General features: G+C 38.9%; 1 protein-coding gene across 1 annotated transcript in view; it reads left to right on the plus strand.

Moving 5' to 3' along the window:
• The window catches only part of LOC150090820 (transient receptor potential-gamma protein-like), a 227,438-nt gene that overhangs the window by 26,887 nt on the left and 184,222 nt on the right, over window positions 1–16,329 (plus strand). The gene's annotated exons all lie outside the window — the stretch shown is intronic.

The following is a 16,329-nucleotide window of genomic DNA, read 5'->3' on the forward strand; positions in this document are numbered from 1 at the left end:
CCATCGTTCTTCTATCTTTTCACTATATTAGCTATGGTTGATTTTGCCAGGTATCTAGCATCTAGCCTCTTTAAAAACCATAAACTTTTTTCCATGACTCATTCTGTTTGTTTGTGATATCTCTGCTTTTGCCCATGCACTTTATAACATTGCGGTCACCACCAGCATTATCACGTTTCTGATGCCGTTTGAATCCTTGGTGAGAACCAGGTCGAGGATGTTAGGGCCAGTGACTTGCTAGAATAAGTAACAAGAAAACAGATAGTTCAGAAACTGTTTCCACATGATATTAGTCTTACTACATGCTATCGAAAGCTCAAATTCGTTTAATTTATTTATAATACTACTGAATTACCATGTAGAAAAATTAAATGTTTTATATTATTGCTTTTCGCGACTCTAACAGATCCCTCATTTCGCTTAAACACGTTTTTCCCAAACAGTTTGTGACTGCTGCTGGGTTTTTCACATATTTCAATTCCTCTTTCCAAAATTACACTTTTTAAAATTACTCTTTCTAAAATTACACTTTCACTTCCCCCCATCGAGAGAATGCAAGTGTAACTTTAGTCCATGACACTAATATGTGTCATTCCTACAACCTTTCTATCTAATCCGTTTCTCCAAATTAGCATTTTATCTGAACCCTTAAATTCTCCTCAATGAAGATTATTTACCTTTATTAATTTTAACTTATAGAGGGTGATAGGAAATATTTTGTCTTCTTATTTTCTCAAATTTTCTGTAGAACATTGTACAAGAATATCAGTTCAGGTGTTCGTTCAAAAGTAGTCAACGACCAAAATACTACCTTCAAAATACAAACTCACAGGGGCGGATGTTCCCTGTGAGTTCGTATTTTTTTCGTTCGTGAGTTCAAGGAAGTTGTTCTTGTGGGTTCTTCGTCTTTATTTGATTTCGTTTCTTTTATTTTGTATTAACTTAACTCTTATAGTGTGTGATGACATTCCCTCTGGTTGGTGTGAGGGTGTTTTTCCTTGGGAGGGGAAGTATGTGTTCGGGTTATTAGAAGTGGATGTCGGTATTTATCACAAAATTTAAAGTAGCTTGGGATTCAGGTAGCAAAATTCGCACCTTCCCAGATGTAACCTTAATTTGTAATAGCGCGGAATACAATACAATAGTGTTCGTTTCACCAAACTTAGTTTCTGTGAAACCACATTAAATTTGTGAACTATGACTGTTAATTAAACTATGGAAACGGGTATTAGGACGGAATGCTGGAAATGCAGAACTTCCTACTTGACGTTACCATAAGGTCACGTTCCATCTATTACGTGTTGTAGGAATTCTAGGTAAAGATATTCCCACCGTTTAAGCAAACAACTATCGATTTTTAGACTGTTAGCGTGGCAGGAGTCATCATGATCCTGTGATTCCCGCTACAATAAGAACATTCCAGTACACTCCGGGTTTACCTGTCTTGTTGTCAAGGGATTGTAAGTCTGTTTATGTGCTGAAGTCATCAAAACAAGATACCAGCGAAGTAAAACGTCATGTGTCATAGGCATTTAGATAAACATGTGATTCATTAAACCGATAAATAAGTTTTTTTTGATAAATCTAAGCTAATAACTCATAGAACCCACGGGATACTAGAAAATAGAGTAAAATTCTTATAGATTCTAGTAAAAAATTAATTGTATTCAGTAATAAATACATTGTTAATTTTCTTCAATATAACCTCCTGCAACCACTTGTCTTCATCGTGCCTGCCACTGATCAAAACATTTTGGAAGTCTTCTTTTGTGAAAGCTTTCGGACAGCCCATCGTGTCAGATCGGATTAAATTGGCTCGAATTTTTCCTTTCATGTCCTGTTTTAATTTTGAATATAGCCAAAAGTCGCAAGATGCCAAATCAGAGGAATAAGGTGGGTGAGGCACTACGGAAATATTTTTGTCTATCAAAATATTGCCAGGTGGCGAGTGACGTATGACACTGAGCACTATCATGGCGAAGGAGTCACAATAATACCATTCAATAAATTCGCCATTAATCGCCATTTTTCTAGTAGTTTATGGTGGATTGCATCTCTCCACCACTTTAAAACTTCGTTGTAGGCTGCATTAAGAGTTGCATCTCTAAGAACGAATTCTGAATGACGCTATCTCCTTGTCAAAAAATTCAATCAGCACATGTGATTTGACTTCACTTCCTTTTTCTGGCCTTGGTGACGACGTTGTTTTACAGTGAAAGCTTTGAACTTTGGCCACTGGGTCATGTCCATACACCAAGACTCGTCATTTGTTATAATTTTTATTAAAAATGCAAGATGCAACAAAATTTAATGTTCGCCCGTTGTTCACATTTCATCATTTTGTGTACACGCGACAAATGAGAAAAACAAGTGTTAAATACGCTTTTAGCTAGATTGCAGTTGTAAGTCCCCCCCCCCCCAACTAAAAAAATCTTTTAGCTACTGCTATGAATTGAAGATTTATAAGATCATCCGGCGAACCTTTTGATCAAACCTTGTTCATTTAAAAGCTTTAGTTTATTTTACTGATAGGCTGTTACTAACGGCACAGTCTATCAGCAGAAGAAACTAAGCTTCTAAATGTTTTTTTATTTTTCTAGCGTGTAATTCGATTTCACTTAAATTTGTTGAATCTAAGAGTACTTTCTTCGGCAAGTAAACAGCGCTTCTGATGAACGTTTTACCATCGTGAAGAAAATTTTTACATGTTAGTCCATGGGCAAACGGACAATTTCCGCACTGAGAAAGACAAATATTTCTCTACCATAGTAACTTAATACCATAGTTATATGTACTTTCCCCCAACTTACGAACAGATGTCTTTTAGCCTTCATCAGAAATTCGAGTTTTTACTCCATCCGAAACGATGTCGCCATCTGATATGATATGAACTTTCAACACGTCACGCATTCCCCATTAGTTTCTGCTTGAATGTTCGTGTATCCCTTCAAAATTATGAGGGTGTTACAATTAACAAAAAAACGAAGGTCCTGATTTCCAATCCAAAGAAATTTTAGAAGTAAGGGTGATGAACGATTAACCCGAGGAAATAGAGAAAGAAGCAGCATGCAGATATGCGTCCAAACACGTTTTTTCAGGAATACTTACCTTAAAACCATGCGAATCACCAGCGGCAGAGCCAAAGTACAGCGTCCAATAACTGCATCTTGTTTTGTGACCAAGAAAACCATGAAATTCCACGATATCTATGCTATCCCATAATTGCTACTTTATCACTTTGACTTGCACGACCAGGTGAAAATCACTACTGCTCTGCTGTACGAAGCTGTTCGACTTTTTATACTGCGAGCTATGTGGCATAATCCATTACGGATGGTGTGGTCATAATTCAGTGATCACTGAGTGTATATTCTGACGATGTCCGGACAGCTGACAGCTTAGCTGTGTTCCAGGTTTCCTTTCCAGCGAAGCCGAGCCAAATTAGTGAAGTCTACATGTTGATGGAAAGGCAGTTTAATGTTGAACCGGATTCTGAGATCATAATGCGCCGGTACGTTCTGAATGTTGATACCTTCGATGCCGGGGACAATACTAGAAAGGGATTTCTTCTAATTAAATATGATCTGCTTTGATTTCTATGGGTTGGTCGACAGGTTGAAAGGAGAAAGATTCATAATATTTGCTAGCTTTTTGTTGATGTTGATCTGCACTTGAAGAGGGTCATCATGTGAGTGGATTAAGGTGATTTTTTTTAACTTCGTCAGCATAGGTGACGAAGTCAATCTGTTTGTGATAAATGGGACCAACACAGCCCTGCAGAGCCGAGAGAGAGCCAAACCTTGTGGGACACTCGCGTAAATGTTCCTTGCTTTGGTGGAATTTTGTGTTTTCTGGATAACATTTGGTTGGAGCAACCAGAGAAGATCGCCGTGAATTTCAAAGTAAGATTCCAAAAGCTTAATATAGTGCAGTTATGTTAATAGCGTCAATTGTGACCTGTAGATCGATGTATGTGATGACCGCCTCCGATTTCTCTTGAAAAGCTACCTAGATCTTGGATGGATGGCATGGTGAATCGATGGAGACTAGTCCTAAGAATCTGGGTTGCCACATATATATAAATCGAAGATCACGAATCGCCATTCCATTCTCATAATTCAAGTATTTTCTGCATAAAAATATGATTAGATTCTTCTAAATATAGGGTAATGGATATCTGGTATTCCTTCCGATTAGTCGCGAGTAGCAGTGGTTGACGTGCCTAACTCGCTATGGTTAGTTTAGTTACGATGTTTATCCCCCTTGTCACTGTTTTAAAATCGGAAAACGAGTTCCCGATTTTAAAACAGCAGAGGGGAAACACCCTAGGCATGTCAATCACTGCTACTTGCAACGACCAATCGGAAGGGGTACCAGATTGTAAAGACTAACAAATGTCAGATATCATTTTCCCTGCGGTAAGTATTATTGATTGCAGTGGCAATTTGTCTCATTCATCCCCTAGAAATGTATAACTTTTTATATGATTTTTAAATTATTACCTTCTCTGCTTACTTACTGTGATTTCAAATGATTATAAAAGCTTTCTTATGTAATACACTTTTTTTGGCACACAGAAATAAAATTTTTGAATCTTTTTTTTTCGATAATGTGGCAACATTTTGCCCAATGGTAGAGTTGGATGTAATAACGCCACGTTTGATGGAAGCAATAATGTCACGTCTGATGAATACGTTACTATATTCACCAAACATGGCGTTATTGTATTCATCCACATTTCCTAAGTTAAAATGCGTTTCATGTTTGCCAATTTCACAAATTTTCAAAACCTACAGATTCACAGTACAGGCAACTCTCGGTTTACGAACGTTCGATTTACGAACATTCGCTATAACGAACGTCACAGTTCATTAAAAATTTCTTAAAGTCGCCAATAGTTAATAGAGTTCCTTATAAAACTAAATGCCAAACGTATAGTGAACATAATTGTAAGATTTATAATAAATAAATTTTTTAAAAATGTATTTATTACAATAATTATCAGAAAATTATTATATGATAATTATACTGAACTGTTCTTGGTTAATAAAACTAATCTAGCCAGTAAAAAAACATTGGTTTACATGTGACGCCGCGTAGAATGTTTTCTAGTGAAAGAAAATGGCTGCAGCTTTTAAATCAATTTCCGAGGGGTTGTCAATCTTTGAAGAAGAAGAAGAAGACGCAAATATGGAAAGAATTGCAAAAGTGAAAAGAGGCATTTATGACTGTCTAGCATGCTACAGTGAGATTTTTGAAGAAAAGAAACTAACTGTGCTATTTTAATAAAGTGGAAATCCAGCTGTTTCTTCATTATCAGACACCCTTCCAGCTAACTCATCTGCACCTAGTGTCACTTATGTGCAAAATATTGAACTCTGATGAAGATATTGACGAGTAAAAGTTGAATACAGTACATATATTATGTTAGTACTGTACTCATTTTCTTTATTTCTATTTTGTAACTCTTTATGTTTTTAATTAAAATTATCAAGCAAGATATTTTGTTTTTTTATTCTTTTCTTATTTTATTTTACGTTACGTATCGTATATAATAAACCATAAAGCATACATACATTATAATAAAACGTACTGTATAGACCATTCGATGTTTAGTACATGGTTTTAATGCTTTAAGGCTGATAAAGTACACAATACGTATCGTAAAAGCTCAGGAATGCAAGATACACATAAAACGAATAACGTCTTGGAACGGAACTTGTTCGTAAACCGAAAGTTGCCTATATTTACAAACCAATTATAATTCTTTATGAACACCAGCTACTAAATTAATTTTAACATTTCTAGCAAGCATCTGTCAATACAAATCAGAAGTGTCAAGGAGAATCAGAAGTGTCAAGACAATTAACACTGTTCACATCCTAATTATAATTCTTTACGAACGTCAGCTACTAAATTAAATGTAACATTTCTAGCAATCTGTAGTATCATAGGAAACTGGAAAGAATAGCAGCTCACAAAACGTTGTTTGTTGTTTGTTATTTGGATTTTAGGAGCATTAGCAACTAAGGCCGTATTGCTCCGGGGATATGCGGTGGTCATTCCCTGGCCTTTCCGCATCCTCCGTATTTTGTGGTGACGGGCTCGAACCCCGGTCTAATCAAGAAGCGTGTGCTACGCACGGCTGCTCCTGCCCACCTGGCTACGGAGGCGCCACACAAAACGTTGATTCATTCCAAAAAAGAGAAAAGATGACCGATATCAAGAGAAGAACATTGTGTGACCACTTTGCTGAGAGCACCTCATTCTAAAAATCTACGAAGAAACAGAATTCTTAGTAAGGGATAAGAGTCACGGCTTGTTTAAATTAATTAAGGGAATTCAGGAAGATGAATATGACACTGCTAGAAATTTATTGTGTAAAATTTCATTTCAAACTGCAAGTTCAGCAATATCAGACATCAGTTTCGTGGCGATAAAGCTGAACGTAGATGCAAGAACTGCTTCCACGAATTTTGTTGCACAGAACATCGTACGTGTGACATTTGCGCCGATTATAACAGTGAATAAGGATTCAAGAGACTATATATTTGCTTATATTCTTTATTATTTAATAAAAATTAATTACTTTCCACTTACTTTGTCGTTCTCATTTCAGCACACTTTCAAAAAAATAATGACGTTGCTCTACACCATATAGATAGAATAATGCCATGTGTGATACACTTTTTAATATCATTATTTTTTTCCTAATCGACAAAATAAAAGAGAAGTCTTTTTTTTCTCTTTTATTGAAATAGAAAATTTTGCGAAACGGAACGCTCTTTAATAAACTATCTTATTTTTAATAATTATTAAAGTATGTACATAGAATTATCGATACGTATGGGGAATGCAGAGAATACAGACAATATTTATTCAGTATGATGAATAAATATTGTTTGTACATTCAGAATTTAGCCAAGTGAATTACATTCCGTTACGTTGTCAATGTTTTCTAAATACTGTATATTTCTAAAAAGCTGACAGCATTAATACACTGAAGGAAGTGTTAATGGTACCAATCTGGCGACCAAGTATGGAGTATCAAAAAAAAAAAAAAAAAAACAACAATTTGGGATGTTAAAAATGAGCGTAAATTCTGAATTGATCAAATGGCCAACTCATATGCACAAATCACTCGGATGATCGGTGTCCAGATATTTACGAGTACATTTAAATTTCAGTTAAATTTTATAAGATTTTCATAATTCTACAAAAAGTATACGTGCAGTATCTTCAAACAAGGTGAGAGAGAGAGAGAGAGAGAGATCACGAAAAGATACATTTAATTTGGGAAGACAGAAGGGGTGTCATAGAAGGCACTGAGGGTAGGAACAATATTATGGAAATAACTAACAGTGACTGAAAAGGACACTGGTAATTTTAAAAGCCCCAGTTTGTTCTTTCGAACTTTGTTCTTCCAGTCTTGATGAAAATTGGAAAGTTTGTTCCATTTTAAGCTATGGAAAATAATCGTTATATTAATTTAGAATGTTATCATGATTTCTTTTCAAAACTTTGAGAAATGTCTACCACTTCCTCTTTACCGAGCAACGCTTTTAATCTGTCATTATACTGAGCAATGCATTACTCTGCCAGTCTTAATTCTCGACAGACAGGTTCGCCTGTTATACATATTGAACAAGAGAAATGCTTAACTCCATTAATTACGGTTATTTTGATCAAATTTCGGCTTTCACTCCAACACGAATTCATGAACCAAACATGTTTCGCAATTATCCTCAACTAAGCGGTTCTGATTTCAGAGTAACAGTTTTGATGCAATTGTGCATGAATAATGAGTCCAAGAGCGAAACCTTAAGACCATGCAGGGTATCAATATCTGTAACGAGATCACCTGCAAATAATGTTTGTGCGCCTTCTATTCATAATTCCAACGTTTTTCTCTTCTTCCGCACTCTTCTCTTAATTATCTTAAATAACCAAAATAAATGAAAAGATAAAAGTTCAAATATCCGTTTTGTGGCAAAATTACGATGAAATAAAATGTATGGATAATTGATAAAATTCCCATTAAAGCATTATGTGAATACTGAATAAGAGAACAATGATTGAAAGTTAGTCACTCAAATCAAGGAGATGATACGGTACATGTCCCTTAACTAAACCACAAATACATGCTAAAAATAAAGGAAGCACCTTTTTATTAATATAGTTATAATATAATTAGGACGAATCCAATTTTTTTCTGCAATATGACAAAGAAGTGCTAAGAGAAATTTTTTGTCCCTCCCCCCCAGATTGATGACTGACTCTCTGGGGGTAGGACAATTTTTTTTTTGTGTTGTGTTTAACAGATTCGCACGAGTCTTTATATTCTTAAATATCAGGAAGATAATACTGATATGATTTGCACTCTTGCGGGTATGTATGGTGTTTTTTTTTTTCGCAGGTGTCGGGCAGATTTTGCTGATGGAATATAGATTTTGCGGGTTTGTTAAACACTTTTTTATTTTATTGTTGGTTCCTTGGGTGTGGGCGGCCTGGGAGCGGGATTGCGGACACCCATCAGTATAGTGTATAGTGTATAGTATGTTTAGGGTCTAACGGCACCAGGGGTTCCCCCATCTCCGCGTAGTATACATTGTGGTATGATACAGAACACTGTAGAGGCCAGAGGTTTAAAAGTGTATGGATATTGTGGTGTGGAATGTTTTGTACCGTTGTTCATCTGGTCTTCTGGCCGTTGGGTCTCAAATGAGACCCACCGTTGCCCACACTATACCTCGTGGAGGCAGACCAAATACACCAGTATTTTAGAGATTTACTATTTACTCTGGAAGGTCCTGCCACCTAATTTCCTGAGATTTCAGTGGCTAGGACCTGAAAAAAAAAAAAAAAAAAAAAAAGGTGTGGGGGGAGAAACACTAGAAATTTGGTCAGGACGAAAGAGATTTAAGTTATGCGAGGAGAGTTAAATTTTTTTTTTTTTTTTTTTTAGTGGGGGCTTGTGTAGTTTTGACAAGGGTGAAACGCTAGTTGCAAGATAGCTAGAGAGGAAAGGGAGACTGAAGACTTGGGGGGTGAAAGACAGAAATATGGGGTCAATAGTGAAGATAATCGCAAAAGTCGGTGGGGCAGGCCCATTCCTCACCAGGTGAATATAGGGGATGGCAGGGGGGAGGGTACAGAGTAACTATCCCCCTGCCAAGCGAAGGTACAGAGTAACCATCTCCCTGCCCGGTTCAGATCGCATAATGACGTTTCGGCAGCAAACTGCTCAATGTCTTTGTCGGGTCTTCGTATGCCATTCCTGGGACATGTTGTCCCGTCCGTGTGAGTGGTCAAGTACAGATAATAACTCCAGTTTAAGCCAGTGGTCAGATCCAGGTTAAGTTAATGATTAGTTGTTTTTCAGATTGTAGCTGTTAGGTTTTTGTTTGGTTGACACATCTAAGGATCTTTATCCTGGATGACGAGTGGTTGGTGTGTAGGAAAATTCCTGCTAAGGTTGTGGGTATGTTCTTCTTCTAGTAAAAAGATCCTGCGCAAAATGCGTTAGGCTTTATAATTGTCCTCGCTCTCCAGGAGATATTGTTCTTGGTTTATTGGCGAGAAACGTATTTTGGTTATTAAGAGGCAGCGGAGGTCTTCGTATAGTTGGCAGTGGTGCATGAGGTGCTCCCACGTCTCTGGCTGTCCACAGTGGCAGAGAGGGGTGTCACTCAAACCGAAACTGGAGAGTTTTGTTCTCATTGCGCCGTGTCCCGTAAGTAGGTAAGATGTCGGCAGTCCCGGTGAAAACCAGTTTGGGCTTTTGGGAAACACAAGTTGATTATCTCGTATGAATCTTCGGGTGACTTCCCCTTTTGTCGAAGTCGTCTAGCGGGTTTGCCAGGCCTGCTGTAGGTGAGTGAGAAGTCGTTTTTTCTCGAGTTTACGATCGTTCACCGGATCAGTTGTGTAGTCTAGGCAGGTGATTGCTCTGCCTTTGGACAGTTGATAAAGCAACCCACAGCGGACGATCTCCAGGTCCAGGGGAGAGCGCCCAAAAGGACCTGGAGGGCGTGGGTGCTTACAGTACAGCAGGCTCTCGAGATTGTCAGTAGGATTGAACGTTGAATGGTCTCTAGCTTTTGTTTACTGCTGTTACCGCCTTGTGGAACCAGACTCCTGATGCGTATGTTATTGCTGGTAAGAAGATTGCCTTATAGAAGAGGGTTAGGGTCCTCTTCTTAAGCCCCCAGTCGCGACGAGTTACTCTAGCTATTAGTGCGGAGTATTTTTTGATTTTGTTTCGGAGGTAAGTAAGATGGGGTGTGAATGACAAATTTTTATCCAGCAGAATACCAAGATATTTAAGTTCAGTGGAAAGCTTAATTGTTGTTTCCTGAATCTTTATCTGGGGAGGCCTTCTGATATTGAGAGAACCTTTAAGTAGGATGGAGCAGGTTTTTGTTGAGGATATCTTTAAGTGGTTTTGGGTGGCCCAATCTTGTAGGATATTTACAGCACGGTTTGCAGAGATCTCTAGTTGAGCTCTTGAGTCTGCCGCCAGCATCAGGATCAGGTCATCTGCGTAGGCCTGTGACCTCACATCACCAAGGTCGAGGTTTAGAAAGCTGTCGAGCACCACGTTCCAGAGCAGTGGGCCAAGTACTTATGGAGCCTTGTGGGCATCCTCTATAGACTGGTCGTGTGACTGAGCAGTACGGAGCGCTGACGGTTACTGTTCTGTTTGCGAGATAGGTTTTTATACAATTGTACAAATTAGCTGGTAGTTTTGCTTTCCGGAGTCTGCCGAGGACGCTTGGCCACCAGAGGGAGTCAAACGCCCCGGCAAAATCCAATGAAATGACAAGGAAGTATTTATGGCTGGTAGTGGTAGCTGCTTTGACGATATTCTCTAAGGCGTCCACCGTGGAGCATCCCCTACTAAAGCCGTATTGGTTTTCAGAGTGAAGGCCAGCCTTGGAGTAATGAATTTCTGTTCTATTGCTTAGAAGATGTTCTAGGAGTTTGCTTAGTATGGATAGAAGAGCGATGGGCCGGTATGACTCCGGACGGTCTTGTGGTTTTGTCGGATTCTTGAGAATAAGCCTTAATTTTGCAGATCTCCATACTGGTGGGAAATGGCCTGCTTCAAGGCAATGGTTGAAGAGGTTTAAGATCTCATTTGGGATGGTTTCAACAGCCTTCTTTATGATCTCGGGCTCCAGCGTATCTTCTCATGGAGATTTCTTGTTTTTTATTTTTGCTGCAGCGGTGTCCAGTTCTTCCTTGGTGAAGCGGTCTTCCACTTGGGCCGTGGTGTATGTGCTATTTTCCTCACATAGTAGTATTTGCTCTGGGGTGCTTGGTGGCGTGTGTTGATGGAACATGGCGTCAAGGATATTATTTATAGATTCGGACCATGTCTTTGTATACGTGCCTTGTGGTGTCTTGGTGGCTGGGATGACTTCTCCCCTGGGGGAGTTTGTTTGTGATCACTCTGTAGACCACTCCCCATGGAGAAGAATTTCCAACTGTGGAGACTAGGTGCTCCCAGGAGCGCTTCTTCCTTTGTTTAATCAAGGCTGTGTATTCATTTCTTGCCGTTCGGTACTGCTGCTTGAGATACTCTACTTCCGCTTCAGGCCATGTCCGTCTTGCGCGTTGAAAATTTTTCCGTCGAGTGTAAACCTCCCGTCGCAGTTGTTGGAGCTCTGGGCACCACCACCAGGGTACGACTCCAAGAGAAGATTTCTTCCTTTTAATAGAGTTATTTGAGCTTTCAGTGACTAGGCTTACAATTGTCTTTTGGTGCTGGTCCGGTCCAGTCCAACTGTGCTGAGAGAGTGGGCGGCCATGATCAGTGAAGTCTTAAATTGCTGCCAGTTTGCCTTGTCAATTGCAAATCTATGTAGAGTTTGCCTTATAATTGGTTGTCGCCCTACTGATCGGTGCAGTTGAAAAGTTATTACACGGTGGTCGGAAGTGGTCCAGCTTTCTCTAACTGTCCAGGATGAAAGATGTCGTGCAACGGATCTTGTGGCCAGGGTGATATCAATTGTGGCTTCCCACATTGTACTACAGAAGATCGGTAGGTTATTTGGTTGGTTGAGAAAGAACTGTTTGAGAGATATTCTTCTAGTCTTTGTCCGTTGTTTGTGCCTCGTCTCTCTTGAGTTTAACTGGACCACGCTGGCAACCTGCAGTTTACGTCGGCGGCAATGATGATTTTCGCATTTGGGAATTCCAGAGAGATGCTTTGTAAGTATCTAATAATCAAGAGAATATCCTCTCCCGGCCGAGAGTAAAGAGAAACTGGGCACCCATCGGTCTTGCACTACTACAGATGGGTGCGGGATTGTGTGCTTACAGCATAGAAGGTTTAGTGTACCCGGCTTCGCATGCCAGGAAGGAGCGCCAGGTAGCAGATGCACTGGTAGCGTCTGTTCCCTGGTGGCTAAGTGGCCTGCCAAAAACACGAACATTACACTACACTACACTTACACTGACACATTTGCACTGCAGGCCTATGTGTGGAAAATCCACTTGAATAAACAAGATACAAGGTGGAGATGGGCATTAGCCTGGGTGCCGCCGAAGACACGTTCACATACGATACGATGACTCTGTTAATGAATCAACCATTTCTGAGTTCTCCTAATGAAACCAAGACGGCAAAAAAAATCAAATCATTATCACTGATGATGTCCAGTTATCTGATCTGACCACCTTTGGAGGACAGATCTTACCACTGTCATTATTGAGCGAAAGTCAGGGAACTAGTTGTTTAGTATGCAGTGGCAATCAAGTTTGTTGCGTCTTTCATCTTCAAAGATATGATAAACAGACAGAGGTACTTGGAAATGCGTTTAAACTTTGTTCTGCCATCAGTAAAACAACACAAAAGAATCTTTTTTAATCAAGATGAATTTAGGGAATGAGGTTCGTAATTGGTTGGACATATACTTAGTATTAGTATTGGCAATGGCCACATGGTGCAAGGAAGCCTATGGCTTATGCTTCACTAGCCAAAAAAAAAAAAAAAGTGCAATAATCATAAGAAAATTTAACAAAATAATTAATTAATAAAGGAAAAAGGAAACAGACAACCTATGCGCTTCCCTCCTCCTGTAGGTAACTATCGAGTTGACCTTTGAATTTCCCAAAACTCTCAGCCTCTACCACCCATGTAGGTAACCTGTTACAGTAATTTATAACTCGCTGGCTAAAATAAAACTTCCTGCAATCTACTGTAAACATCTTACCCCCGTAAGTTGAATTCATGGCCTCTAGTTCCAGAATCATTTATAACCGTGAAAGTTTCCTCATTCATTTTACTTATGCCTCTCAGAGCGTTAAACGCCTCAAACAAGTCTCCTATAAGGTGCCTAGTTTCCAAGCTGTGCAACCCACATATTCAAAGTCTCCTCATATGAATGCCCTTTTGCCGATCTCACCAGGCGAATTACCCGTCTTTGGACCCTTTCAAGATGCACAATGTCTTTCTTTAGGTGCAGTCTCCATACTTTGAACACAGTATTCCATGTGTGGTCTAACAATTGCCTTGTATAATGGGATTATGACGTCCTTATCTCTATTAGCAAATGTTCGCTAAATCATGGATAGGACACAATGAGCCTTCCTTGCAACCTGTCTACAATGCTCGGCGAACTTTATGTGTGATCGTATCGTAACACCAAAGTCCCTTTCCTCCATTACCCCTAATGGAGGAAACGGACTTGGGTGTTACGATACGAATTGAATGGAATTGAAACGATAAGAATTGAAAAGGACTAACCTTTAGTTCAACTCCACCAAATGTATAAGTTATTTTGGGGTTACTGTTCCCCAGGTGTAATACCTTACACTTTGCTGTATTAAAGCATAGCTGCCATTTTTCTGACCATCCCTGAAGTCTATCTAGGTCACTCTGAAGTACTTTCTACAGATGGATCAGATAATGAGAAATGATGCAGCGTTCAGCCAGCAGTACATTTTTAACACCATGCGATTTCGTTTTGCACTAAAGACAAAGTTTTTTGAACTAAAGATAATTTTATAGCTTAAAAGAAATCACATTTCTTTTAATCAGAAAAATGTATCTTAGCAAACCTGCTAACATAGGGAATTAGAAACGCCCATCGGCAATATCTTTCCAATTTACCAATTAGGGACGCATTCAGTGAATGGTATCGAACGATTTTAAAAATGTTTCAGCAGGAGCGTTTTACTTTTGGTTCCATGAAGACCTGTGAAAGGTGTTTCTCTGCATAATCAAAGTGCACTGCTAGGTTACCAATTCAGGTATTATACCGGTATGTTTAATTTTAAATACATTTAATTTTAAATATACAGTATTTAAGTTCTAATCGAATGTTTCATTAAACAATGAATTTTCGTCTGGGCGCAAAACTGGCTATTTATGGGATTCGCCTTCAGTATAGTTAGCTTCCGTTTTTAATAGTTTGTGGGCTATTTTAGGCTTAGACAAACAAACTTTCACTTGAACAGTATTCCTAAACGACAGAATCGAACCCATACTCATGAAAAAAAAATACCAAGGGCAGACGATAGAGCCTATTCTAGGAAAGATTAGTAAGCGATATAGCTCAGTGAATTAGCGTTTGTTTCGTTCGCGAAATGCGAGTTCTGGCATTCGATGCACTTCTAAATACGGTTTTCTTTAGAAACATTTCGCAATAATGTGGTAGCATCTATTATAATCTGGGGGGGGATACTCATCTTTATTTCCGCCCATTATTAAGTTGTTATTTTTCCCTCACAACAGACATAGATATCGCATCGTTTATAGTACGTAACTAATTATGCTTTTTTCTGTGTAAATTAAATTAAGTTACTGTTTGATTTTAGGCTAAAATAATTGTATAATTTGATGCTACCTTTTAATATACATCGAATAGCTGTACACTGAGAAGGTGGGATCACCTAAAGTCCTTAAAGTATTATTTTTCATTATGATGCTGAGGTACTGTATATTACGCACTCCGAATATAATGAATATATTACGCGAGCTGCTTTGCTTGGAGACGAGATATATCCCAATACCCTTATTTAAAAATCGGAAAAGTGACCAAAGAAGAAAATTATCACTTCTTTCCTTTTCGCACTGTCGAATTATAAGATGCATGTTTCGTATGCCGTGTTCTCAAACAATCATCTGAAAGGTCCTTCCAGGTGACTTTTTTACATCAGACAACTTGAAAACACCAGTACTCACACGCATACGTGTTAAATTCCTCAGATTTTCTTTTTCTTAGAATTAACTCTGACGATGAAAGTATATAATTATTCTTAAAACGTCAACTGTAATGAATAATTAACTATAATCTTAATATCCGTTGTTACAAGTATCCTTATTCCACGAAGCCAATCGTGTAGTTATAACCTTACTATTACTCAGACGGCATGCATGCTATTCATAAATCCAGAATACAAAATGCAGAGAATTCGATGTTTCTTGGCATATACAAAGGGTACTAGGAAAGTTTTGCAATATGACGCAACAATGAATCACAGGAAGCTGCTTGTTGCTGCATGTTGAGACATGTTCATACGTGCATAGTAGCCGCCGCACCAAGTCGATGGGCTCAGTTATTCATTAGTAGTGAGAGTGTAAAGTGCTTGCGATGGCATCGTGGTCACGAAATGAGATAAGGACAGTTTTGCGGTATAATTTCGTGCGTGGTTTAACCGTAGACCAGTGCTTAGGAGAAATGACTCTTGCACTAGATGATGAGTGTCCACATCGTACAACGATATTCAGGTGGTATAGAGAATTCCAAAGGGGAAATTTCACTCTGGAGGATTCTGAGAGGCCAGGAAGGCCACGAACGTCAGTTACGGAGGAAAACGTTACTGCTGTGAGGAAAATGCTTGACGAAAACAGGCGAGTGACCTACCAACAGATAGAGGATACTTTGGGCCTAAATGCACCAGCAATTCGTTCGATTCTGCAAGATCATTTGCACGTGAAGAAACTTTGTTCTCTCTGGGTGCCGCATCAACTGACTGAAGAGCAGATGACACGACGTGTGACTTGGTGCCGGGAGATGTTAAAAAAGTTTGATAAGGGACAATTTCGGTATGTGAACAACATCGTGACAGGTGACGAGACTTGGCTGTACTATTACGATCTGCCGACCAAGGCTCAAAACAAAGTTTGGGTCTTTGATGATGACGACACACCCGTAATTGTCAGAAAATCCCGATCTGTAAAGAAGAAAATGATAGCTGTATTTTTCAAATCGAGTGGAATTGTGGAACGTGTCGTTTTGGACACGCAGAAGACAGTCACAGCTAAGTGGTATACTGAACAATGCCTGCCTAAAGTCATTGGATCTATGAAGAACCTGC

Source organism: Mastigoproctus giganteus, chromosome 1, assembly GCF_048544385.1.
Source record: "Mastigoproctus giganteus isolate SK-2022 chromosome 1, ASM4854438v1, whole genome shotgun sequence".
Lineage (NCBI taxonomy): Eukaryota > Metazoa > Arthropoda > Arachnida > Uropygi > Thelyphonidae > Mastigoproctus > Mastigoproctus giganteus.